This window comes from Lipotes vexillifer, unplaced genomic scaffold (assembly GCF_000442215.2).
Source record: "Lipotes vexillifer unplaced genomic scaffold, Lipotes_vexillifer_v1.1 scaffold230, whole genome shotgun sequence".
NCBI classification, from domain to species: Eukaryota; Metazoa; Chordata; class Mammalia; order Artiodactyla; family Lipotidae; genus Lipotes; species Lipotes vexillifer.
Genome location: NW_006775143.1, coordinates 8,466,037 through 8,492,105, shown reverse-complemented (window position 1 = coordinate 8,492,105; position 26,069 = coordinate 8,466,037). Strand labels below are relative to the sequence as shown.

Sequence of the window (26,069 nt, the reverse complement as noted above, 5' to 3'; positions counted from 1 at the left end):
GCCCTCGGCAGGAATTCTAAGGCTTCCCAGGACCTGTCAGCTAAAGTGGAGGATGAAAGAGAACAACTGCAAGGACAAAAGAAGTAAGACAATATGATAGATTTGAGAAGAACTCGGACCAGTTGTGGCGCAGACCCAGTTGAATAGGGTGAGAAGCTAGAGTTATCTCAGCAGGTTATTATTTTTTTTTTTTAATGTAACCTTGTGCTTTCCAGTTGCTTATTTTTTAAAAAATTGTCTAGGTTGTTAGAGTGATACCCTGCTCAGGTCCTTAGGAGACTTGCTTTGTTAGAGAAAAATGGCTAAACCCAGTGCTATTTAAACTATGTCCATGGACCACTTCTGACCAGGCAACTGTTTATTACCAACTGTTTATTTATTACCAGTCATTACCAGTCTATGACAAGACAAGGACAGGAGTTGCCAGGAAGGTGTTTGGAAACCTTAATGGCAATCTGGTAATTGTCATGACAACCAAGTGGGTGCTCAGTGGCTCTGTCTCACTGAATAGACCAATTTGCAGGTTGTTGCATTTCTTGGTAAGTTGCATGTGTCATGAGCTGAGTGTCTACGATGGGTTGGGACAAACCCTAGTCCTTGACCACACTGCTGCAAAGCAAACCAGAGAGAAGAATATATGCCCCAAGATCATAGTTTTTGCCTGAATGTTTAAATACTGTCATCGCCATCTCTTTGCACCAATTTATCTTTAGATCTGGAAAAAAACCTTACAGAGTCTTTAGACTGAGCACCTCCCCACACCTGAGGCCAGGACAGACGCCAGGACTCTCAGAATGACCCAGCCAACTAGTGATCTTCCTGCAACTAAACCCAGGTCCCCTGTGATCTTTTAGAGCTGCCATCCTTGCCTATAGCTAATGCAGAAGAAAATCTCAGCCCCTGACAAGGAATCACAAATTCCAGATTAAAGCCCCAGAATGATGATATGGTTTTCTTGGGAACAGCTGTTTTATAAACAGGATTTGGGGGCATCTCAGGCCTTCCATACCGGGTAATGTGCTGCTACTGGGGTCTGCTCTGTGAAGCAAAGGACAGGACTCAAAGACACTGACCTTTTAATATTAGCCACACAGATGTCTTGCTGTGTGATTAGTTAATGTCCCAGCTAAATCTATAAATAGGAATAAGAATAAGATTTGCTGTCCCTGGGGACATCCTAAAAATTTTGGTCAGGCTGTAAGAGGAGGCCCAGAGAGATGACTTGGCCGGGGAAATCATCTGTAAGACTCTCTCCATGGTTGAAAAAAATCATCTGAGGGCTGGAAGAGACCCTTGGCAACTGGTGTGTTCAGCCCCTGCCTTCAGCTAGGACTACAGCTTCCAAAGTGATGCATATGTCTCCTATTTTCAAAGAAGGGAAGGGAGATTCTACGATTGGGTGGCTATTCCTTTGGCCAGTGCGGTCATGGCCTTGACAATATAAATGGAGACAGGCAGGGAGGAAGCCATCTTGAGGGCACAGTCCTACTGTGGGAGAGTCAGAAGGGACATCCTCATATCCCAAAGGCGGTAGCACTTAGGTTCCAAGTGTGTCCTGTGTCTTGTGGAGACCGATGCAGCTCTGATAAAGAACATTATTGAGATGCTCCTTGGGCTCCTCTTTAGATGGTATAATGTCACTGGCTTTCACATGTCCTACATGGAATTTTCTCCAGCCATCTTTTGCTTCATTTAGTAATTAACCCCAAGTTCTCTTTTGCCACTCCTTAGGCATGAATCCCAGGCTACACACAGAATTCTAGTAGCAGGAAATGTGGATTTTCCACAGGTTTAAATATTTGCCACTTGACCTTTTATCAGAGAGCTCTGAGGCCAACCTGCCATCCTCTGTGGAAGGCAGAGTGGTTTAAGGTCAAGAGTAAGCATTCTCTCTCAACTCGAGTCTTCACTTCACTACTTCTCATGGCCTTGGACTGCTTACTTCGTATGTCGTGCCTCAGTTTCCTCATCTGTAAAATGGAAATACTCATAGTATATACTTTGAGGATTGTTGAGAGAATGAAATGAGTTAACACATATAAAGTGCTCAAAATAGTGTCTGACAAAGATGCTAGCTGCTGTTTTTCTACCATGATCCAAAGCCTAGGTCTGCTTCAAGCAAATGGAATCAGTCTCAGACCAAGTTTTTTCACTATCCGTTTATTAGAAGGGAGTTTCATTTATTTCTGAATTATGTTCCAAATCATATTCACTTTGTTCCGTATAAATAAGTATAGTTACACGGTTGTTTTTTCTTTGGAAGGGGGGATTGGGAATGACTCCACATCACCGTTTTAGAGATGCTCTTTCTTCTGCTCACCTCGTCTCTCTGAAATTACACTGTGTTTGTTTCCAGCTCGTTCAGTAAGACAGGGGGTGTTGAGGGGCTCACTTACTGTTTAGATTAAATGCTCTTTAATCACTGGAGTATGGGAATTTGCATTAAAATAAGTTGTAGTTAATCACACTAACAAACCAGAAAGATTTATGATTTATTAGGGCAAAGCATAATTTACTGAAGTGTCCTTTGACATCTATTTGTGGCTGTCTCTGTTCTCCAAGGAGAATTAATGTTGGATACACCTTTAAAAAAGATTTTGAACGAAAAGGGCACATAAGCAGTGGTACCCTACTTCCTTTGCCACAATTGCACCCTTCACACCTGCCCCAGGTCACAGCAACACCAAGGTCGAGCTCCCAATACTTCAAGTACAGATGTCCTTCACCTTTGCACATACGCATGCATACACACTCCCATTCTCCAAAATTTTCTTTCCATAATGTTTTACAGAAGAGGAAACAGATCTCAAAAGTCCCGTCTTTCTCAGCCATTTGAAGCCATTTTGCAGAGTGCTGAATTCATGGTTCCGCTATTACATATGTTAGAAATATCTCCTGTCTGGACTAGTTTATGTTCACATTCATAAAAGCCGACAGGTGTTTCCTTTATTAGGACATGCTCAACATTGCTTGTTGAAGGGTTGCACCTTTTAAAAGTCAATCTAGAACGTACAAATTTGTAATCTTGATAAAAATAATACTTGTGAAGATTCTAGGAATGCATAGCTGACTTTGGAACAGCCATTTGTTGTAAAACATTCTCCCCATCCTCAAACTCCACTGACTCCATACCCCGCCTTCACTAACTATCCTCTCTCTCCTCCCCTTCAGCCCCAAGCTTCTTGGAGCGTCAACCATGCTCAGCACCCACCCCCTTCACCTCCCATCCGCTCTCCTCTGTGTCTTCTGACCCTGTACTTGCCACGCCGCCAGTGGCTTAGTGCGATGGAGACTTTTTAATCCTCACCTTAGTTGACTGTTCAACATCAGGTGAGACTCCTGAATGCTCCCTATTCCTTGAATCATCCTCCCTCCTTGACTTACTTGCCATGACACTATCCTTGATTTTCTTTCTCCTCTTCCTCTGTCCATCCTTGAGATGTTGGTTTTTTGGGGTTCTTATCCTGGTGCTCTCTTACGCCTCGTATTCTAAGTCGTATCATGTGCTCCCATGGCTTCTGAAATACAAACATTCTCTCATTCCAGTTTTTTCTCCAGAGCTACCCATTCAGCCAGCCTTCTTCTGGACATCTCAATTTGGATCTCACCTAAACACCTAAACCTCAACATGTTAAAAATTGAACTCATTGCTCTCTCTAATTTGTTCCATCTCTTTGGTTCTTAATTTCTTGAAAAGCACCACCCAGTTGTGCACCCAGTTGCCCAAGTCTGAAACCAGAGCATCATCCTTGATTCCTCTCCCCGTCTCAACCCCGTGTCCATTCACTCATTTTATATCGCACATATTTCTAGAATGCTTCCACTCTTGTCCATCCCCATTGCCATGACACTAGTCCAGGCCATCATTACCTCTCACATGGGTTGCTTCAACGCCCAGTCTCCCTTCCCCTAGTATTGTAGGCTTCTAGCCCAAACCCTATCCAGCCACCAGAAGTATCTTTCAAAATTTCTGTCTGATGATGTCACTTTCCAGCTTAAAGACCTTTCCCCCATTCCCTTTGGACTGCAAGATAAAATCCAAACCCCTTCATATTTATGATATGACCTCTGCTTGCCTCTCCAGCCTTATCTCATCAGTGCTTCCTCCTCCTCCAATCACCGGCCACCCCAGTCACTCTCTGCTGTTTCCTGGAGAGACCAAGCTCTCCCTGGGTCAGGTCCTTTGTCCCTGCTTTTCCTTCAGCCAGGAACACTCTTCAGTCCCTCTCTACTTGGCTAACTCATATGGATCCTCCAGGCCTCAGTTAAGATACCACTTTCCCTAAGCCCTGAACACAGGTTTGCTGCCCGCCAAGAGCATTTTTAGCCGAGAACTTACTGTATCACAGCACATATGCAGCTGTTTTCTGTCTCTGTCTCTCTCTCTCCCTCCAGCCTCAGCTTCCTGCAGAGTAAGAGAGTGTAGTGTTCACTTTTGTATTCCCACATCCTAGCATACTGCTTGGCACAAAGGCTTTCGTATATAGTTACTGGAAGGAGGAAGACCAGAATGAAGGTAGCACAGGTGACACACCCACAGTTGCTTTAAGTATAAATGCATGTGAGATTTCTCCCTGACAGGCATTTCCTACTGAATATTGGGCCTTTATCTCCGTTACTGTGATTGACATTTAATCATGACATGAACTAAAAGAAGGAGTTTGTTTTCTTGGCATGGTTCTCATTTATCTAGAAGTATGGACAAGTACTGCCATGAGCAAATGGCCATGCTCTCAACTAATTGCTCTGATGTGGTTGATATAATATTCATTTGGAACAAGATTATTAAATAGATATTCATTGAGCATCATACATAGCAGTGGGAAAGATTGGAATTATACAAGAGGTCAAAGTGTTCTCCCCTGCTCTTAGGATCTAACAGTTTAGGTGTCCGATGGATGGAATATACACAGGACGGGTTCCAGGAACATATCTTCTCTACTCAGTGTAGTAGAGGTTCAGAAAAAGGAATGATCATTGAGGGCCTGAGTATCGGGGCTTTTACCCTGGTGGGATATGGCTGAGATCAGTCTTTCTAAGATGTATTCATTCGTTCAATAAACATTTATCAAAATGCTTATGATAGAGGGCTTCCCTGGTGGCGCAGTGGTTGAGAGGCCACCTGCCGATGCAGGGGACGCAGGTTCGTGACCCGGTCCGGGAGGATCCCACATGCTGCAGAGCGGCTGGGCCCGTGAGCCGTGGCCGCTGGGCCTGCGTGTCCAGAGCCTGTGCTCTGCAGCAGGAGGGGCCACAGCGGTGGGAGGCCCGCGTACCGCAAAGAGACTATATTACTCCTTTAATTTCCTTACCTTTCCGGCCTGTTCTGCCATCTAGCGTCTCTTTTTTCCTTTGTAACTATAAACTTTCATTGTGTTATGGTTTGGGGAGACTAAATGACTATATAAGGTTGAGAAGATAAGTAGTGGGGCAGGGCCAGAACCAGAAATGGAAAAGGATGAGAATAATGAGATGAGAGGAGCTGGAAGCTCAGTATGTTGATGTTGTTATGTTACCCTTAACTCTTCCCGTGTGTTCTTTTATTCCACTTGCATTCCCATATTAGGTATTCTATTTAACTGAAAATCGCAGAATAGATGCCAGATACCAATCAAATAACTACCTAATATAAAAGCCTTCACAATAAATAACAGAAGTGTAGGAACGTATCTTATATAGTTTGGTTAGACAGGTGGTTTCTCTTCATTAAGTAAGTCCTATTCTATCCTCTCGTGTAATAGACAACAGTGTTTACACACCAAGGGGGCTCTTTGAGTGGAAGCCAGGAAAATAGCAGCTTGCTCCCAAGTTCCTTAAAATGTCAAGATTCTAGAATCTAGAGGGGTAAATTTAAATTGGGACTCTGATCCATGAGAAAAAAAAACCTTAGCAAATTCATGGACATACAAGGGCAGGTACTGCTGTTCCCTAAATATACTGGTGATGTACTATGTCGTATAAAATAATGAAATAATGCTAAGCACACTGTTATTCTCTGGCTGTTGTTTCAGAAGAAGAGACCTACTAGGAAATGCACTTCTGATCAGAGGTAGCAAATACCTTCAATCCATGGATCTGTGGCTGCTTTTAATCCTTGACCTTTAAGAGAGGTTTTCCAACTTGCTGAAAAAGGCAGCTGAATATATAGACTAGTTGGTTCACACACTATCCCCATAAGCTAAAGAGAATTAATTATGGACCTTACAGGAATTTAATGATAGGCTTTTTAACTTGATTTTCATGGGATTCTGCATTTATGGGAGAAACTGTTGTTTCAGTTACATAACTATTTTATTAGCCTGAAAATATAAGAGTAGCATAAAAAGTTGGAAAATGTGAATAAGATTATAACAAATGTTACAGGTCAAATAGAATTTCTGTAGGCTTAATAATTTTTCATAGTTACCTATTATTTTTTTCCAAATACAAAAATAATATGCCTCCAAACCACAAACAGAAAAATTAATATACTTAATAATAATTTTCAAAGTTACCTCTAAAGTTCAACTATTTTAAAACAAATTGTGGTAAGTGGAATCCCTGGCTGGAAGTTAGAATTGGACTAAATAATCTCTTTTAAATAAATGGGACCTTCTAACAGATTCAAGTTTATTTTAAGATATGATCAGAAATAAAATCCAACACATATAACTATACATAATCCAGGACTCATTTTAAAAATTCTCTAAAATTGAACAGACTTGTGGCTGCCCAGGGGGGGGGGGGGGGGGGGGGGGGTGGGATTGGGGACCCCTGCAGTAGAGTAGCTGGATATACTAGGAAGCCCTGCTTGTGGTCCTTTGTCAAGTGAGACATGTCATCATTGAATTCTTTTATATGCTGATTCTGTTGAGTTCAATTGATTTAAAGGTGGAACGCACCTATGAACTTATTTAGCTACTTAGCCATGCCTCAGCTAGCACTTAGAGTAGAGGGCCCCAAGGCCTTATCACAGAGCCTGCCCCTCTCTCTGTCTGACTTGCAGATCCAAGGTTGCACGTGACTGATTTGCCCTGGGAGGAACTCCCTGTGCAGAGGCAGCACAGCTAAACCCTTACCCTGGCCCAGATGAGAGGAGAACATGGGGGCGGGGGGGGGCGGGGAGGTGTGCACTTGGTCACAGGCCGCTACTCAATGCCACAGGCACCCAGCATCTCCTTTGTGCAAGTCCTTAGGATAGGTGCTGGGGTTCCTGAGATGACAGTGGCCTCTGCACTTGGAACCTCACAGGCTTCACGATCCTCTTGTGCTTGAACTCATGAGCCAGCTATCGCTCCTGGCCCTGGGTGCTGAGTTATTAGATGTACGGGTGAAAGAGCTGCTGCTGAAGCAAAGGGTCAGGGACACCCACGTGCTGGAGAATGTGCTGAGCCAGCCTCAGGAAGGGAGGGGGCTTTGCAGGAACGCACCCCGCAGAGCCTCACTGCCTGCCGCTTTCCAGATGTGGGAAGAGCCAGAGGCCTTGGGGTCTGTGTCAACAAAGTGACTGGCCTTCAGTGGTAGGGAGAACATGTGTTGGCCATACTGGACCACAGGGTCACTGATTGGGTTGTTCATCACTGGCCTTTGGGGACACCTGCTGTAGCCCATTGATGGTGTCTTATTGTCACATCTGGATCTTCTCAACCAGTTTCTCTCCCTGTTATAGAGCAGGTAACAAGTTAGGTTCACAGGTTTTGGCTGGAGATTTCTGCACACACCACTAGGGGCAAGCGCACTGTTCCTTGGAGAGCAAGTGAACAAAGCATTGAGGGCAATGGACGTTTTAATGTTGATATGTTGAGCTTCCTCTTCCCAAGTAACCACATGATACCAAATCCAAACAACAGCAATTTCCTCCCAGATATCAGTACTTTATGTAAAGTTCCAAGCACACTACCTCAGTTGGTGGAATATGACTTTACCCGCCACTAGATGGCGACCCATGTGCACAGAAGCCTCTTCCACATTGAGAACTTGAATTCGATTTTCTGGATTTTTTTAAAGGTACACACACACACACACACACACACACCACACCCTGACTTTCACCAACCTTGAAGACAATCATCAATTCTTTAATTTTCCTTTTAGCATTCAAATTATGGGCTTAATCACATTCTCTGGAAAATTGGCTTAACATAGGAGTCTATGGGTGTTCTTAAATCTTATGGACCACAAACCGTGTGATTCAGAGGCTGAATTTGAATTTATTCCATTAAATAGTATGTTTTGGTTTGTCTTGTAAAGTAGTGCACACGGTATTTAAAAAATAGTCTTTATTTTTTTTCTTAAAAAAGGTTATAATTTTAAAGTGTAAATGATGAATATATTTATATCACAAAAAGTTAACATAGTAGTTTAACTAGCAAACATATAATATATATTTTTGACTAATATAATGATGTCTTTCTTGGTATTCAATTATTTTTCAAATCCTACCTTGTCTTTTTTTTTTTAACATTTTTATTGGAGTATAATTGCTTTACGATGGTGTGTTAGTTTCTGCTTTGTAACAGAGTGAATCAGTTATACATATACATATGTTCCCATATCTCCTCCCTCTTGCGTCTCCCTCCCTCCCACTCTCCCTATCCCACCCCTCTAGGTGGACACAAAGCACCGAGCTGATCTCCCTGTGCTGTGCGGCAGCTTCCCACTAGCTATCTATTTTACATCTGGTAGTGTATATATGTCCATATATACACTACCACTCTCTCACTAAAAAATAGTCTTTAAATTCAATTTTTTAAAAAGACACCAGAAGAGAAAGGGAGAACAAACATTAAATAATACTTATTCCATGGCAGGCAGTGTTCTGAGATGGCTTAAATGTGCTTAAGTGTTAACACATTTAATCTTCAGAGCTTAGAAAGAGCTCTTCCATATACATCATTATAACCATCTGATAACATCTAATAGACAAGGAAGTAGACATTAAGAGAAGTGGGAGATTCTCCATTGTTTCAGCCAGTAAATGGCAGACTAATGGAACTCCTGACCTGGGCTCCTTTGCAGTACATCCTGCTGCCTCCTACTGGTCGAAACAATCAGGAGAGGCTTTGCAGAAATCAGATGGTGGCCTGAAGGGTATTTGGATTCTGCTTTCTCTCTTTTCCTTTGTCTCAATTTTCTTATCTATAACATAGGAACAAAACAATCCCTAATTGCTGTGAAAGAACTTCGTTAGCTGTCTGCTATTATTATTTGGGGGGATAATTTGGGTTTTTGTGGGAATATGAGAACTCTCATATGTGAAGCTTGTGGATCCTTCACTCATTTACACAAAAAACATTCCTTGCTACTGTGTAAGATCTCCCACACTGAGGTGCCTGTACTATTTCAGTACTAAATCTGGTCTACCCTGAGCTCTCTCTTACAGCTGAATGTTGCAGTGAGATTTCCTGTGCTTTCAGCAGGTGACTCTGCCTTAGCCTCAGGATCCAGAAATAATAGACAATGGGAAGACAACTCCAGGGGTGGGACCCAGCTGACTAGAGAGTTACCCAGTGCCAGTTCTGTACAAGCCAAACCACCAAGAAAAGGCAGATCACTTTCTAAAAAAAAAATTACTGTTTTGGAACACAAAATACTCTTTCTGTATCCAAGAGTTTCCATTTCAAATGGCAAATCAGATTATCCCTTTGACAGAAGGCTTCAGTTAAAAGCCCAAGTCTCTGGATGGGTTTTAAAGGGCATTCTCCTTCTTTGGACCTGATGCAGGTCTTGCTTCTAAGAGCTTCTCTGTTTTGGCTTACATAATGCTTTGTGACCCAGGCTTTGATTCCTACATGGGATCATTTTGTATCTGGAGGTTCTCATTGGCAGGCTCTTGATATAAGGAAGATTCTGTTTTCCTTTGGGATTTGAAAACCCAGAAATAGACATCCTTCTCATTTGACTTCTCAAGACACTAAGATGTTATAAAACAGAATCAGGGCTGATGAGTGGTATCAGGATAAAGTTTATCAGAGAAAATACTTACAAGTTTATTTTAGTTCTGAAAGTTTTTGTCTCAAAACCCCATAATAAATGTGGTGTGTGTGGCTTTCTTTAACTTCTGCAGCTCCTCTGTGGGACTTTGGTCCACTCAACTGCATTAAGCAGGGTTTCCCAAAGCTCAGACTAGGCGGGCTCATCCACCAAGGCCATTCTCTCTCTACCAGCCCAGCCTCCAGACTGCCAGAGGGCACCCATGAGCCAGGGCCAGGGGGGATGTAGCTGCCTCTCAAAACCAGATGCGCCACTGGAAAAGGGCCCCGCCGGGCCTTCTCACTGGCCACTTAAAGACAAAATGTCTCTATTGTATCTGTAATATGGAAAAATAACAGGGAGCTGCCAGAAGGACTCTGAACGTGCCAAGGAAGAACCAATAGTGCAGGGCCACGATGTACCTACAACCCACGCAGGACACTCAGGGAGGACGTGGTGTTTGGTGTTGACCCAGCCTCTCTGCTGCAGGGGAAAGGGGAGCCTCAGCATCTGCCGAGATTCCATGATGACGGTTAGTCTACAACTCCAAGCCGTCTCCTGCGGCAGCCATGGGAGGGCAGTGATGCAGCTCATCAGGCCAAGGGCTGGTTTTCCTTTAGAACTCGAGACCATTTCAGTCCTTGGAACATTTTCAGTTACAGCCTCAAGACATGAGTTTGAACCTCATGTCTTGGCCAACTCTTTACCATAGACCGTCAAAGGGGGCACAGATGGCTGCAGCTGTGTTGCCTCCCTTGCCCCGAGAAAAGGGGCCCTCTGGTACCTCTAACAGTCAGGCAGTTGCAGGGAAGTGATCAAAAGAGAGGTGGGCAAGAATGGAAAGCCGAGGGTCTATCTAACCCCTCGCAGACTCTAGCCCCTGGGCTCCCTCAGCTACTTTTGCTCATAGTTTCACAATTAAATGTCACTCAGTTTTTTCAGCCCAGCCTGTGATGCCACAGTCATGCAAAAAGGTTGACTTAGGATATCCTCAGTGTCATTATAGCATCAATGTCAATCAACGGAAGCCTTTTTTGCTTCCCATAATAGTCCCTGTCAAGCGTGGCCTCATCATCTCTTGCCTAGGTAAATCTTTTTTTTTTTTTTTTTGGTACGCGGGCCTCTCACTGTTGTGGCCTCTCCCGTTGCGGAGCGCAGGCTCCGGACGCACAGGCTCAGCGGCCATGGCTCACGGGCCCAGCCGCTCCACGGCATGTGGGATCTTCCCGGACCGGGGCACGAACCCGCGTGCCCTGCATCGGCAGGCAGACTCTCAACCACTGCACCACCAGGGAAGCCCCTGGGTAAATCTTAATTGATTTTTATGCTTTCCTTCTGCTTCTCTCCCCTACATCCACCCCCATTCTCCACATAGCTGCCAGTGTGGTCTTTCTGGAACGTGGCTGATCCGATCACGCCCTTAAAACAGACAGACAGACAGACAGACAAGAAACTTAAATGGTTTCCTTTGGCCTTCAGGACCAAATCTAAACTCCTGAGCGTGGCATTCAAGATCCATCACGTCCTGGACCCTCCCCTCCCCATCACTGTCTTCCCATCATGAGCACACTCAGAAGAGGCCAGTCCTACAGAGATGCTTGAACCTCCTTGCGCATTTCTGCCCCAGAACATCTGTGTCCACGCTGTTGCCTTGGCCTGTAATGCCCTCTAAACGCCTCTCTGCCTTGATCATTTTTTCTTATCCTTCGAGATCCTACTGAAATGTCCCAAACTCCTGATATCCTGCCCTGCCCACTCCCTAAGCAGAGTTAGTCAAGCTCTCGTCTTTGCATTCCCGTGGCACTTCCCGTTAGAGCTCTACAAAGCATTATTTTGTAAATGTTTATACACCTGTTTTCCCCATGAGATGATGAACTTCTTAAAAGTAGACACTGGGTAACTACCACCGTGCTGGCTCAACACATGCTTGATAAACAACTAATGAAAGACCCAGCATATTTCAACATCTCTTGGTAAACCAGAGACCCAAACACTGGTGTCTGCTTTAACCACTCGGGCCAGGAACTGCTCCTGTTTTCCTTTTAGGTGTTTTCCTCCAGCCAAGTACCTGATCTCTGAGCCTCGTTTATACCTCGACCCAAAGCCACCAGCGCAGCCCTGGGCTCCAGAGAGGAAGGGGCAGGGTTCTGTAGCTGCGCCTCTGAGAACAGGCCAGGGAACAATGGCAGGAAGTGTCCAAGTGGGAAACAATCAGCCAGGCACAGCCCAAGTGGAGGAGCTTCCTGATTGGCTTGATTTGTTCTGAGCAGGAACTCTTAGAATAACTTAGGAATTATCCCCGTGGGATGACAAGTTTCTCCGCAGAGGAGGAACTGTCACCTGGTAATGTCAAGCATGGAAAACACAATTAGAAAAAAAACAAAGCCTGAGAGAAAGACTCCTTTAGGAAGATCCATTTGGATTTTGCAGAGCCCCCAGCTCCTGCCACAGCATCCCGGGGCAGCCTCCTTCAGAGTCTCCTCTTTGGGCACAGTTGAGCCATCACCTGTGTCTTCCAGATGGAGACCATTCTCCTCTCTAGGGCTCAAAGGCCAGAGGTGCTATTTGTCCTTAGTTGCCCTGTTGGGCAGCTCATGGAAGCCCAGTGTGTCAGTGGCCGCAGGCAGCAATTCCCCCTTTCAGAACCACAGTCCTGCAGGAGACACTGATTGAGCGCTGGCTGTGTACAAAGCAGTGTAGGCACTGTGGGGAGCATAGCAATACACCAGCAGCTGTTTCCACTCTCACAGCACATTGATTGCCAAACCACATTCTGTTCTGTGGAAAGGTCCACCCTAGGCAAGGAGGAGGTAGGAGGAGGGGGAGGGGCTCCCCATCAGCTCAAGCCTCAGCCAGGGTAGCTCTCCCTGATCAAGATGTTGGAAAAGAAAATTCTACAGCAAAAAGAGGAAACCCTGGAAACCTTTGGTGTGGGAGCGGTGGCTGGTGGCAGATCGCAAGTTACTGATCCTCTCTCAACCTCTGGCCTGTCATCTGTCAAGTGTGGATTATAGTAGTAGTTATGCAGATGGCAGAGAATTGAATAATGCTTACAAACCATGCAGCACATTGCCTGGCCCATGGTAAATGCTCACCCAGTGTTAGCTGTTTTTACCACTACTCCTCTTGGACGTTAAATAATTTTTATCCATGAATGACTCATTAATGTACTAACTCAGGTATCTTGAAAGCACTCTCAGTCTCCCCAGAGTAACGTCCAGTAGAAGACAGCAGGCAGAAATGTGTTGATCATCCGCAGTGTGTGGGGCATTTATAAAAGCTGTGGCTGAAGCCCTGTGGATGCACACACACATACACGCAGAGGCTGACAGGAAGCTCTTAACTCAGCAGGAGAGCTATCACAGAGTGCTGGATTTAGGCATAAACAATGAATAAACAGGGATTTGGAAGAGAGGAATGCGCCACATAAACAATTTTCACAATCAGATATGAAAGACCATATGCTTCCTGCATGAAGGGGTGAATTCAAAGAGAATCACAGGGGGAAATGAAGTAAACGCAGAGGCAGTCCATCATTCTCACCCAATTTCTGCACATCTATGTGTCCTCCGCCTGTGGTTTTACTTAGATGAGCCCCAGAGTAAATAAGAGCAGTATGTTATATGAGGGAAGAAAAGAAGAAAAAAAAATTAAAAAAAAAAAAAGAGCAGTATGTTACCCTTACACCACACGTGCGTGTACACACACACACACACACACACACACACACACACACGCAGAGTCGGGTAAAATTATATATTTGAGATATTTGGGAAGAGTGAAAAGTCTAGAAAACACAGCAGCTACCTTCTACATTATCTTAGGAGAAAGCAAATAAGACAAGTTTCTTTTTAATCAGTTCCTTGTACAAAGTCCACAGTTGCCATTATTTTTAATTTTTTTAAGAACCATTTTTGATTGAAGGAGTTGAGCCAAAGGGTGTATCTTGAGGCTACTTTCAATTGAAAAAGAATTTATGCATTCATTTACTCAACCAGCATTTCTTGAGAACTTTCACTAAGCCAGGTTCCTTGTTAGACACAAGCTAGCGAGATGCTAGGAGCCATGTGCAAAGAAAGATAAAGAAGAGATGGTTATTATCCTCAAGAGGTTTGCAATTGGGAGTTGGGGACAGAACCCCAAATCCATAAAAAAGCGTTTAAAATACAGTGGCATAAAATTGGTGGTGGAAATATGTCTGTAAGATATGGCAGCGAGAAAGCATGGGAAATGTATCAGGGAAGACTTCCAGAAGGAGATGGTACCTGAGCAGATTAATAAGTAGAATTACCCACGGAGCAAACTGACAGAACTTAGTACCTAATACACGTGTGTGGTGTTTACCAGAGAGGGGCGAGTCAGAGGTCAAGGTAACATCCAGAGGCTCATGGACATAGAAAATAGACTTGTGGTTGCCAAGGGGGAGGGAGGGATGGATTGGAGTTGGAGGTTAGCAGACACAAACTGTTATATACAGGATGGATAAACAATAAGGTCCTACTGTATAGCACAGAGAAGTATATTCAGTATGCTGTGATAAACCATAATGGAAAAGAATATGAAAAAGAATATACATATATTTATAACTGAATCACTTTGCTGTACAGCAGAAATTAACATTGTAAATCTACTATACTTCAATAAAATTAAGAAAAAATAAAATCAAACAAACAAAAAACAACAAAAAAAGATAACATCCAGGTCTCCATCTTAAATAGAATGGGTTATTGGTGGTACCAGCAGCTGAACTAAAGAATGCTGGAAGGAGGAACAGCTTTATGGAGAAGATGAGTTTGGTCTTGCATATGTTGGGTTTGAGATACTTATGGACCATCCAGGTGGAGACACTGAAAATGCAGTTGTATGTAGAGACTGGAGTTACGAGAGAGGCTGAAGATATAGGTTGGGTACATATAAGTCAGTGTGTAGGTGGGAATTAAAGCACGAGGGTGGACATGATTAGAAATGTAGAGCCAAGTGAACATTTAACAAAGAAGCAGAACAGGCACGCATATTGAGAACGTGGTATCCTGGCCTCTGAAGGGGAGGAGTGGTCCACAGCGTTTTATAAAGGGAAGAAGTCAGTAGATTCACACTGAAGCGTATCCATTAGACGTGGCAGTTAGGATGTCACGGACTTTAACAAGATCAGATACAACAGCATGGTGGGTGCCATAGCAGAGTGGAGTAAGTCGAGGGGTGACTGGGATGTGAGGAAGCTGAGGCAGCAAGAGGCGAGTGCTACTGGGGAAATCTGGAAGAGAGATTCAGCGGTAATTGGAACAGAACGCAGGGTCAAGAGAAGTTCACCTATTTTGGGTGTGAGCAAATTTATTCTAAAGGGACTAAACGGAAGGAGGCATCTTGGAGAGCAGTTGAAGCTATGGCGGAGAGGGGATCATGGATAAAGTGCCATCCCAGAGGAATCGGCACAAGGTCAGGTGCACCGGTGGAGGCCTTGGCCTTCAGCAGGAGAGTCTCTGAGCCTGAGGCTGGAGGTGAAAGGCTGGATGAGACTTTTTCTCTTCCTGCAGAAAGGGATATTTCTTGGGAAGAAAGGATTTAAGCTACTGAGAAACGCATTGCTTTGAAAGGAGATCATTTCACTTTCATGTAATCAAAACTCTTTATTTCTGATGAAACAGACTCAAACAAGAATCACACCCGAGAAATCAATGCTCAGCGCTGGCTTGGAAATGATTTTCTATAGAAGAAATCAACTTGAACAGATTCTGACAGTATGAGCCATGTGATTCCAGATAAGATAAATATACAAGAAGAGAATAGGCTGGTTTCCAGGGGCTTAGAAAAACTGATGGAGAGAGAAATTTTCATTCATATTTACTTGGGATTAAATTTGATTGCACCAACAGCAGTAATGAAAAGTGCTAATATGTCCCAGCTGTTCACTCAGATAAAAATAGAAAGAAATCCAATGTTGATTTTTTTCAATGAATATACAAATTTTAATACATTTGGTGGGGTGGGGAAAGTAGCAAAACCAAGCCGAGATTTTTAAATTATATTGAATAGCACCGTTTCCAAGTTAGTTTTCACTGTAGAATCCTTTAAAAGTGTGTTCTTGCTTTGCTTTGCTTTTCGTTCACTCAACAAATACTTATTGAGCGTCTGTATATACAGGAAAGAGTATAAGGTACAGTAATAAAATAAAAGAATAGAATATGATAATAAAAATAATAAAATATCGTCCTATTTCTCAATAAGCCTGTACTCAGGAGAGGGATAATACAGGTAGGGTTGGGGAGGATAAATACATTTTTAATGCTCTACTACCAGGCGGGGTGTACCAAGTACCGAAGAGGTCTAAGGATGCTATGGGGATTTGGAAGGAGTGAACACGTTAGGTTGAGGGGATTGAAGGAAAACATCACTGTGGAAACACTCTGGGCTTTGATTATTAGGTGTGTCCAGTAGGTAGAGTTGGGAGAGGAGAGTCATCCCAGGCTTTTTCACAGAGCAGCCTGCTGTTGGTTCTGGCTGGGACACAGGGGAAGGTGTGAGGCTGGGAAGGCGTGAGAGCAGAGGGTGGCGGGTGTGGCAGGCATTCCACCTGAGATGGTCAATCTGATTCGGGAAGGAGATGATGGAGAACCATCAAGTCAACTTTTCAACAAGGGAAAGGATATGAGCTATACTTCAGGAATTCTTAAAGGCACCATCCTCTTCTCGGCCATATTTCTGTCTCGGTGATGACGTAGGGGGAAAAAAATGAAATGGGCTTGAGTTTCCACTGACACCTTGCAGGCAAGGAAGGTCCTGTTCTTTCACAAGGAGAAGTGGAAATCCTCTGTTTATTTAAAGGCCATTAACCTTTTTCACAGTAAAATACCAAATGATCTATGGTGATTCCAGATATACTCATCTAAGTAAAAGGAAACTGTTTCCTTACAAATTGAGTCACAAATGAAAATATTTGGGGAGTGCCATAGAAACAAATGCACTGTTTTCCTAAAATATGGAAAATGAATTTTGTAGCATCTATGTGTGTGAAAGGAAACAGTATTCTGTACAGTGTCCTACCTGGATTATGGAAACAGAAAGCTATTAAGATAGATAGATAGATAGATAGATAGATAGATAGATAGATGATAGATAGATAGATAGTCTTAGAATGGAGGGGTTAGATAATCAGGTCCCGGGCAGAACTGAGGATCCAGGCAGCACAAACTAATGGGACAGCCTTCAGAATCCTGCTGTAGGAATGATTGACCACCCCCCTCCCAATTTTTCTCCGTTCTTGGGCTACTCCTTCCAAGATGCAGATTTCTGGGCAAGAGTCCAGTTGACCTAGAGTCCAGTTGACCTAGTTAATATTTCCACTCCTTGGCCAGGGATATGAGGCTGTCTGATCAATAGTTTCACCAAATCCACAAGGTACTCCAGAGAGATTGTTTCCCAGTGGAGGAGCTAGATGCTGTTCCCCAAAGGAAAAGAGCAGGGATCCTGGGCAGGCAAAATTAATAATGCCCACCACCTTAGCATCTGTCACCAGACTCACTTCTGGACTACGAATAATGTGTATTCTACTCCCACTCTGCAACCAGAACTCCAGGGTCATGGGTGAGCTCCACGTTGTTGAGCCTTATGTGTAGTGGTGATTAGCTCACTGTACTGCAAAGCTGGGAAGGTCTTTCAAGTGTATGGACAGCCTAGTCTTGGCTCTCTTCCTGGTATGATTCAGCTGGCAAAAGCTGTGAGCATCAGACTGACACAAACGTCACAGTACCAACATACCAGAGATGCTAAGACATGGATGATTATTATTGTGCAAAGAGTAGGAACTCCCCTGCTGAGACTTTGGATGGGGCAGGGATGTGGGGTGGGGTGGGATGAAGCACAGACCCAGCTGAGCCCCATTTTATAAGGGTTGATTAGCAGGAATGGGCTGGATGCATAAGAGATGGGCAGCTTTCCTATCCTCTGAGGAGCAAACATTCTCCCTGAGGTTCTTGTTTTGGCAGGTTGGTCAGACAGGCACCCCACCTGACTGCTCAACTATGAAATTGCAGTTCTAGGGGAGAGAACAGGCCTGAATTCAGCACCTTGGGCCGGTCTGTCAGCATCTCCTTTTCATTCTGGAAGTATTTACTAAGACTCTAATGCATGTCGCCTGAGCGGCCATGGTTGACCTGTTCACAGTTTATGTGTGTGTGACCTGGGCCCATGTCCCTCAACAGTGAGGAAAGCTGTAATGGGTCCATTGTGAGGAATAGACTGGTCTTGCTCAGGGCTTGTTCAGAAATGTCCTTAGGGTCCCCAGGATTTTGTGAAGTTCCTTTACCGCTCCCCTTGCCTCAGCTTTGCGTTGGTGCTGAGTTGGCTCCGTGAAGAAGCCCAGAAGTCCCCCTTCCTCTTGGTCACTCTCCCCTTTCCTCTTCTGCTCTTCCCACCACCCCCCACCCACTTCTGGGCCCCAGTTCGTATCACCCATGCTCCCCACTGAGTAGTGAGTTCCATTTGCCTTGGGTCCTCCCGTTTCCCAAATGGAGTGCCCACAAGTCAGGGTGTTAGCTGAACTTGACCTCTGCACTTCCAAGGGATGGAACTCAGACCATGAGTGAAAGCTGGCTAGCTGTCACTGACCAGTGCTGACAGTGAGCATGTTCCGAGAGGGAAGGGCTGCCTTGGGAGGTGGTGAATTCCCTGTGTGCAGAGGACTTCAAGCAGAGGTAGGATAACTGCTGGTTGGAGAACAGTTCAGGGGCTTCATGTTTCTGGAAATCAATGCGATTAAATGGCTTCCACTTACAGCCTGACCTTCTGTGGTTCTGTGAGCATGAAAAATCCACTATGTTGCCCTATGCATTCTTGAGGAAGTGAGGGAAAAGGAGAAATTGGTCCTAGGGAGATAGTCGAAAGCAGTGGCAAAGAGTCCTGGTTCTCCAGTACCAGGGTCCAAATCCTGGCCCCATTATCTTTGTGACCCTGGGCAAGTCAGTAGCTTTCTGTATCTCAGTCTTTCATCTGTGTAATGGGAGTGAAAGAATTCCAATTTCATAGGATACTGTGAAGGTTAACTATCATAATGCATGTAGAGCACTTAGAACAGTGCCTAGCACATAGTAAGCACTCAAAAATCCTCCTCATTATTACTGTTGTTACATATAAGCAGTATATACATAACAAAAACAATACTAGAACTGTTAGTATCATAACAATTATTCTAACCATCACTGATGGAGAAAGAAAAAAATGAAATACACCTGAGTTTATAGGCAAAGCCTTTTCCAAACAGTAAGACTGTTGGAAACCCAGTTTGTATTAGTCTGTACTCTTTTGGATTCCACTGAGAAATGCCATGCAAAGGGAACATTGATTGATTGGCTCCTATAAGTAAGAAGGGCAGAGGTGCCGCAGAGAATCATGGGAAGCAGGAGCTAGAGAATCAATGGGCCAGGGTCCCTCTCACTCAGCCTCTCTTGTTCTCGTCTCTCTTTGCTTGAGCCTTGTTTTCTCCCACTGCAGATGAGGGAAGGTAGGGGCCCAGTAGGGCCTGGAAGGCCAGGTATTTCTGACCCAGTCCAGACCCAGCAGAATGGGAGCACAAAGTGAGCAATGGGGACGAGGGACAGGAATATTGGGGACCTCTTTGAAGAGAGGCATCTTGCTGAGCGGTGTCCGTTGGAGGGCAGAGTGTGCAGTGATTGAAAAGGCCATGCAAGGACACATGTTCCTGGGTGAGGGAGGGATGTATTATATTCTGGGCCTTGGTCTGTGCTGTCTCTTCTGCCTGGCACGTTTTCTTCTCTTTTCCACCCGATGAAGGCATCCTTCAAGGCCTGGCTAACATAACACCTACTCGTCAAGTTTTTCTCACCACTTGGTATCCGTTGGAAATTGCTTTCAGCTGTAATCGCAATCGTGGCTTAAACTCACAGCAAGAAATCTGGAGTGAACTGTCCAGAGCTGGTGTAGTCACTCCAGGGTGCTAACTAGAACCCAGGCAATTTCTCTCTTTCTGCACACTCAGCCATCCTTAGCAGACTCTTGCCCTTCTGGACACAAGATGACTACTCCACCTACAGCATCATATGCCTTATGGTAGGCAGAGTAATGGACCACCACCCCCCCCAAAGATGTCTCCGTCCTAACCTTCAGAACCTGTGAGTATGTTAGGTTACATGGCAAAGGGGAATTAAAGCTATAGACGGAATTAAGTTCTCCAAACAGCTGACTTTAACATAGGGAGATTACCCTGGATTATCTGGGTGGGCTCAATCTAATCATAAGGATCCCTAAAAGTGGAGAGGAGGCAGGAGAGTCAGAGGGAGATGTGACTGGGGAAGAATGGTCAGAGAGCTACAGCATTGCTGACTTTGACGATGGAGGAGGGAGCCATGAGGCAAGGACTGTGGGTGGCCTCAGGGAGCTGGAAAAAGCAAGGAAACGATTCCTCCCTAAAGCCTCCAGAAGGGAACACAACTCAGCCACCTCTTGATTATAGCCTGTTGATACCCATGTCAAACTTCTGACCCGGAGAAGTATAATATAGTAAGTTGATATTGTTGTAAGCTACTATGTTTGTGGTCATTTGTTACAGCAGCAGTTGGAAGCTAATACATCTCTCTAGCACCAGGTCCCTGTACCAGGCAGGAAGAAGGGAAAGGCCGAGGGCATATGCCAGCTTTCCCAGAAGTCTCGCCCAACAATGTTTACATACATCTCATTGGCCAGAACTGTCCTGTGGCCACTGTTCTATGCATAGGAAGCTGGATGTGTAAATTTTCAGCTGGGCACATTGCCACATATCACCCACAAAATAAAGATTCTCTTAGCATGGGAGTAGGGGAGAACAGATCTTGGGCAGGCAACTTGGAGTCCCCGGAGGAACTGACACTTTTCCAAATCGTTGTTCTTTCCTCCAGCTCTTTTTGGGCTCTCTTGAAATTTATGTGTTTACTTAGCTATTCTCATTATTTTACCAAGAGCTCTCCCCAGCAGACACGGGTGGCTGATTTAGCTCTCTGTCCCTGATGTTCACCGCAGTGCCTGATGGAAGGAAGGTGCTTGCATTAAGTTGGATGGATGGATATATACATGGACTTTGAAATGAGAGAATGATCGATGCACTTTACAGGGCCATAGGTCCTTTGTATTTTCCCATTAGGAAGGTCTGTTGGGGTTAGGTCGATTTTATGAGACCATTTGGCCAGGATTGCAACCTCATCTCCAGTAAATTGAACGTGCACAGCTGCAGTGTGTCACCTTTCTTTACTGTCTATTACAGTCTGCTGCTTGCTCAGGAGAAACTGAGCAAGCCAGTCAGAGGCTGTTACAGTGCACCTGTCTCAGCCTAAGGAGCCTTGGTTAACCTTGAGTGTAAATTACACTTCCTGCCAATTCTTTATTTTTAGCTTGGCTCCTCCAGGGAAGACTGCATTAGATTTCGGTCACGAAACTACAAAACACTGACTTTTCTAGCCCAACTGGGATGACTCTTACTAACCCCATGACACTCGGTTTCTTGGGAAGCTCCTCAGCCCTGGGACTCAGGTTTTCCACGAAAAGATGTCAGTCTGGGCTGTCCAGTGCCCACATGTGCATGTGTAGAGAAAGCTGCTGCTTGGATCTGACTCACTCAGACTTATATAAGCTGTCTATATCCTGAGTTCATTCCCTTTGGATGAAACTCAGGTGGTGTTATCGTGAAAGTCTAGGTTTGTTGCTTTTTTTCCTCTCTCTCTCTCCGTTCCTTCTCAGTTACACAGTATCACGACCCAAATCTTTAGCACTTGATCTATATAGCCAAGAGCCCTGAAACCCATAGGGCCCGGGCAGTGGACACAATTGGGCCAGCCAGTGGGCATCAGGTCACAGAGAATTCTTAATCACTTGAGCCTGCTTCATCGGAAGAAGTGAGTTACTTATAGTCAGCCTTTTTTTTTTTAAGTCAGATATTTTATATTTATTTACTTATTTTTGGCTGTGTTGGGTCTTCGTTTCTGTGCGAGGGCTTTCTCTAATTGCGGCGAGTGGGGGCCACTCTTCATCGCGGTGCGCGGGCCTCTCACTATCGCGGCCTCTCTTGTTGCGGAGCACAAGCTCCAGACGTGCAGGCTCAGTAGTTGTGGCTCACGTGCCTAGTTGCTCTGCGGCATGTGGGATCTTCCCAGACCAGGGCTCGACCCCGTGTCCCCTGCATTGGCAGGCAGATTCTCAACCACTGAGCCACCAGGGAAGCCCCCAAGTCAGATATTTTTAACCCACCTTTTTTCCAGAATCCCTTGTAGTGCCTGACTCTGAGTCCAGCCAGACAAGCTCCGTCAGTGTTGGTTGAATTGAATGTAAATCAATATTGTGCCCATTTTAACCCCTCACTCGACCCAGGAGAAGCTGGGACCCCGGCTCCTTTCCAGGGCCACAGCCTGTGAAAGGCAGCCTTCTCAGCTCTAGGCCAGAGGAGGCATTTTTTTTTTAAGTGATTTACTGTTTTTATTCTGATTAGATAAGGAATACCTGAGGTTTTTTTTAATTGGGGAAATATTGAAAATTATAAAGAAGAAAATTAAAATCACCCAATAGCTCATTACCCAGAGACAACTACCATGGATATTTTCCTGTTTTCTCGAACTTAACGCTCATGAAGGGGTGCTCTGTATCCCTCCTGATTTTTCTAAGGATTGGGGGAAATGGGGAGAGGGTAGATTATAGTCTTTCTAATCTTTTAGCTTCAGGTATTATTGGGATATACATATACATACATATATACATATATTTATATAGATATATATTATTAGGAAATATATCATTAGGATATAATATATATAATACACACGTATATAATATATATCTCTCTAACATACACATATGTATATTAACATCTTTATTGGAGTATAATTGCTTTACAGTGTTGTTTTAGTTTCTGCTGTATAGCAAAGTGAATCAGCTATACGTATACATATATCCCCATATCCCCTCCGTCTGTGTCTCCCTCCCACCCCTCTAGGTAGTCACAAAGCACCAAGCTGATCTCCCTGTGCTATGCAGCTGCTTCCCACTAGCTATCTGTTTTACATTTGGTAGTGTATACATGTCAATGCTACTCTCACTTCGTCCCAGCTTACCCTTCACCCTCCCCGTGTCCTCAAGTCCATTCTCTACATCTGTGTCTTTATTCCTGTCCTGCCCCTATTCAGAACCTTTTTTTTTTTTTTAATTCCATATATATGTGTTAGCATATGGTATTTGTTTTTCTCTTTCTGACTTACTTCACTCTGTGTGACAGATTCTGGGTCCATCCACCTCACTACAAATAACTCAATTTCGTTTCTTTTTATGCCTAATATTCCACAGTATATATGTGTCATATCTTCTTTATCCATTCATCTGTCGATGGGCACTTAGGTTGCTTCCATGTCCTGGCTATTGTAAATAGTGCTGCAGTGAACATTATGGTACATGTTTGAACTGTGTCAGTTAGCTGTTGTCACAATAGTGCTCTATGACAAACCACTCTCAAACTCAGTGGTTTAAAACAAAAATCATTTGTACTTGCTCACACTTCTGTGAGGAGTAGGCTGGGTGTTGGCTGATCTAGGCTGGGCTTAGCTGAGTGGCTCTAATTGAAGGTGCAGGTTTGACTGGGCATGGCTTCTGACTCTGGGTTGGGCTCCTGTCCACTTCCCATGTGTTCTTTCTGGGGTGCAGGCTGAAGGGACAGCAGCTGCCCAGAGAAGCTGTTCTCTTGGTGCCAGCAGAGGCACAAGCCCAACGGGGCAAACACATTCCAAACCTCTGTTTGTGTCGTGTCTGCTAACATCCCATTGACTAAATCAGGTCACATGGCTGCACCCAAAGGGGCAGAGAAGTACATCCCGCCCACCATGAGGCCAAAGCAAATCATGTGACCCAACGTCAGTGGGTCAGGGACGTATATACTCTTCCCATGGAGGTGAAGGGGGAAGGGAGGGAATTTGTTTTAGAATAATGGAATCTACCCACATCCTAGATATCTGCTGAGGTACTCAGTTTTTTGAGATTCAGATGAAAACTCAGAATTCACCTGGCCAGTGCTATCATCCAATCTCTCCAGGAAACCTGTAGCCCAGAGCTCCTCTACCCAGTGAATTAATTAGTTCCATTTATAGATCATTTGAGTTGTCCCTATTCCGTGCTTATATTCCTTTCCTTGATTCCTCCCAAAGTAATTTACACAGATGTGTGTAAAAGGTTTGCTGAACATTTGGAACAGCAAAGATTGATATCTCTTCGTTTATATATTGGTGTTGCTTGGCCCCTCTCCTCTAGATTCTGTTTGCCTTTCAGCCCACACACAGCCTCTCAAGTCAAAGCTTGCTGAAGAATTACCTGGGTCTCAGAAATCCTGAAGATCTCATCTTGGCTGAGCTATGACTTTTTTGCAACTTGGTTCAGCTTTTTCATTCATTCAACATACTTGTATTGAGCATTTGTGCCCTCGCCATGATGAATTTATACTCTAGTAGGGGAAGTTAACAATGTGTGTATACTCTAACACAGGGTTTAGAAGTATTAAACCTTGGCAATGTTGATTTGGGGGGGGGGGGCAAATAATTCCTTATTGTGGGGGGTGTCCTGTGCTTTGTAGGATGTTTATCAGTTGCTACCCACTAGATGCCAGTAGCACCAACTCTACTCTCCTTGAGTGATGGATAGCCACAGTATCCCCAGACATTGCCAAGTATGCCCTGGGGGACAAAAGCAACTTGGCTGAGAACCATTGCACTAACATATAGTAGACTTGATAAGATCTCTGGTCTTATTATTTCCTGGTGGTGAATCTGTGAAAGCCTCATGGGGTGGATGATACCTGCGTTAAGACTTCAAAAATGGTTAGGGTTTAGAAATGAGTTTCTTGAAGGAGGGAAAATCATGGGGCACAAATGGACAAATAAGGAGTAGCTCTGTCTAAAGCATAAAATGAAGTAGGCTTATTGGTTGGAGGCTCTGTGGGTATTAGGCTAGATACTGTCATCAGAAGGACTTCCACTTTCACTGTGAGGGAAATGATCAGTATATCTGAAGCTGTGTTCATTTGGAGGGGACACCATTACACATAGTGTTTGTCTTCATAACTCAAAGTAATTGCTGCAAAGTCTTATCCATCCAGAGGTCATTTTTCTGATGCCTAGTAAGGAAGCAGAAAAGGCCTCTGAGGGATACAGCGCAAAAATCCCATGCCTATCTCTTGGTGTTCCTTACCCCTCAGAAGATCTCACTAGCCAGTTCCCAACAGCAGATTAGAAGGTGGAAGAGGAGCAGGGGAAGCCAGGCATAGACTCTGCAGAAAAGCTTCCAGCCTGACAGAGGGAAGGAGACCAAAAGCAGAACTGAATGAATGAATGAGTAAATTCAGACCAAACGATTTGGAAGCATAATGATCTGGAGTCCTGTAGGCAGGGGAACATCCATCCCTTCATAACCTCCAAAGACATTGGTGCATTCCCGCACCACCCTAGTGTACCAGCACGCTCAGTGTGTAACGAGGCAGGCCATATGTGAAGTATTATAGAGCCCATGTGGCTAGAGTTGAGCACCGGTTAGGAACAGGGTCTAGAGTTACACCTCCTGCCTTGAACCCTAGCCTCAAGGCTCTGCACCAGTAAACTAGTTCCTTAACCAAGCCAAGCCTTCATGATCTCATCTGTAAAATGAGAATTCCCGGCTCATAGGGTCATAGGGTCATTGGGAAGGTTAAATACAATAATCTACATATGAATTCTTAGCTCAGCTCTTGGCACAGATTTAGTGCTCAAGAAAAGTTAAATGGTTATTACTATCATTTCATTGAAAGAAGAGAGCTGCCAAGACTTCCCCCAAATCATCCCTGTAGCTGCTGTTCTGGAATATTCCCAGAGTCTCCTGGCTGTGCTGAAATTTCCTTTCCAGGAAATAGATAAGTGGGTTGTAAAAACTGAGGAAAGTTTCAGAAGAGTGGGGGCAGTCATATCAGTCCCTTCCATCTCCTGTCTCCTTGGTAGTAGAGGTTCGGCCACTGAGGAAGGTGACAGCAGGTTCCCAAGGGTACTGGCCATCAGCCGTTTCTCGGCAACATATTCCCTTTGAGCAAGACTGGCTCTTCACCCTTGGCCAAGCTGACAGAAGAGCAGTTATTCTGA

The 26,069-nt window shown here is 44.4% G+C and overlaps 1 protein-coding gene across 2 annotated transcripts in view; it reads left to right on the top strand.

The window, feature by feature from the left end:
* Positions 1-26,069, top strand: part of LOC103070346 (paralemmin-2) — a 299,204-nt gene that overhangs the window by 253,166 nt on the left and 19,969 nt on the right. The window lies entirely within an intron of this gene.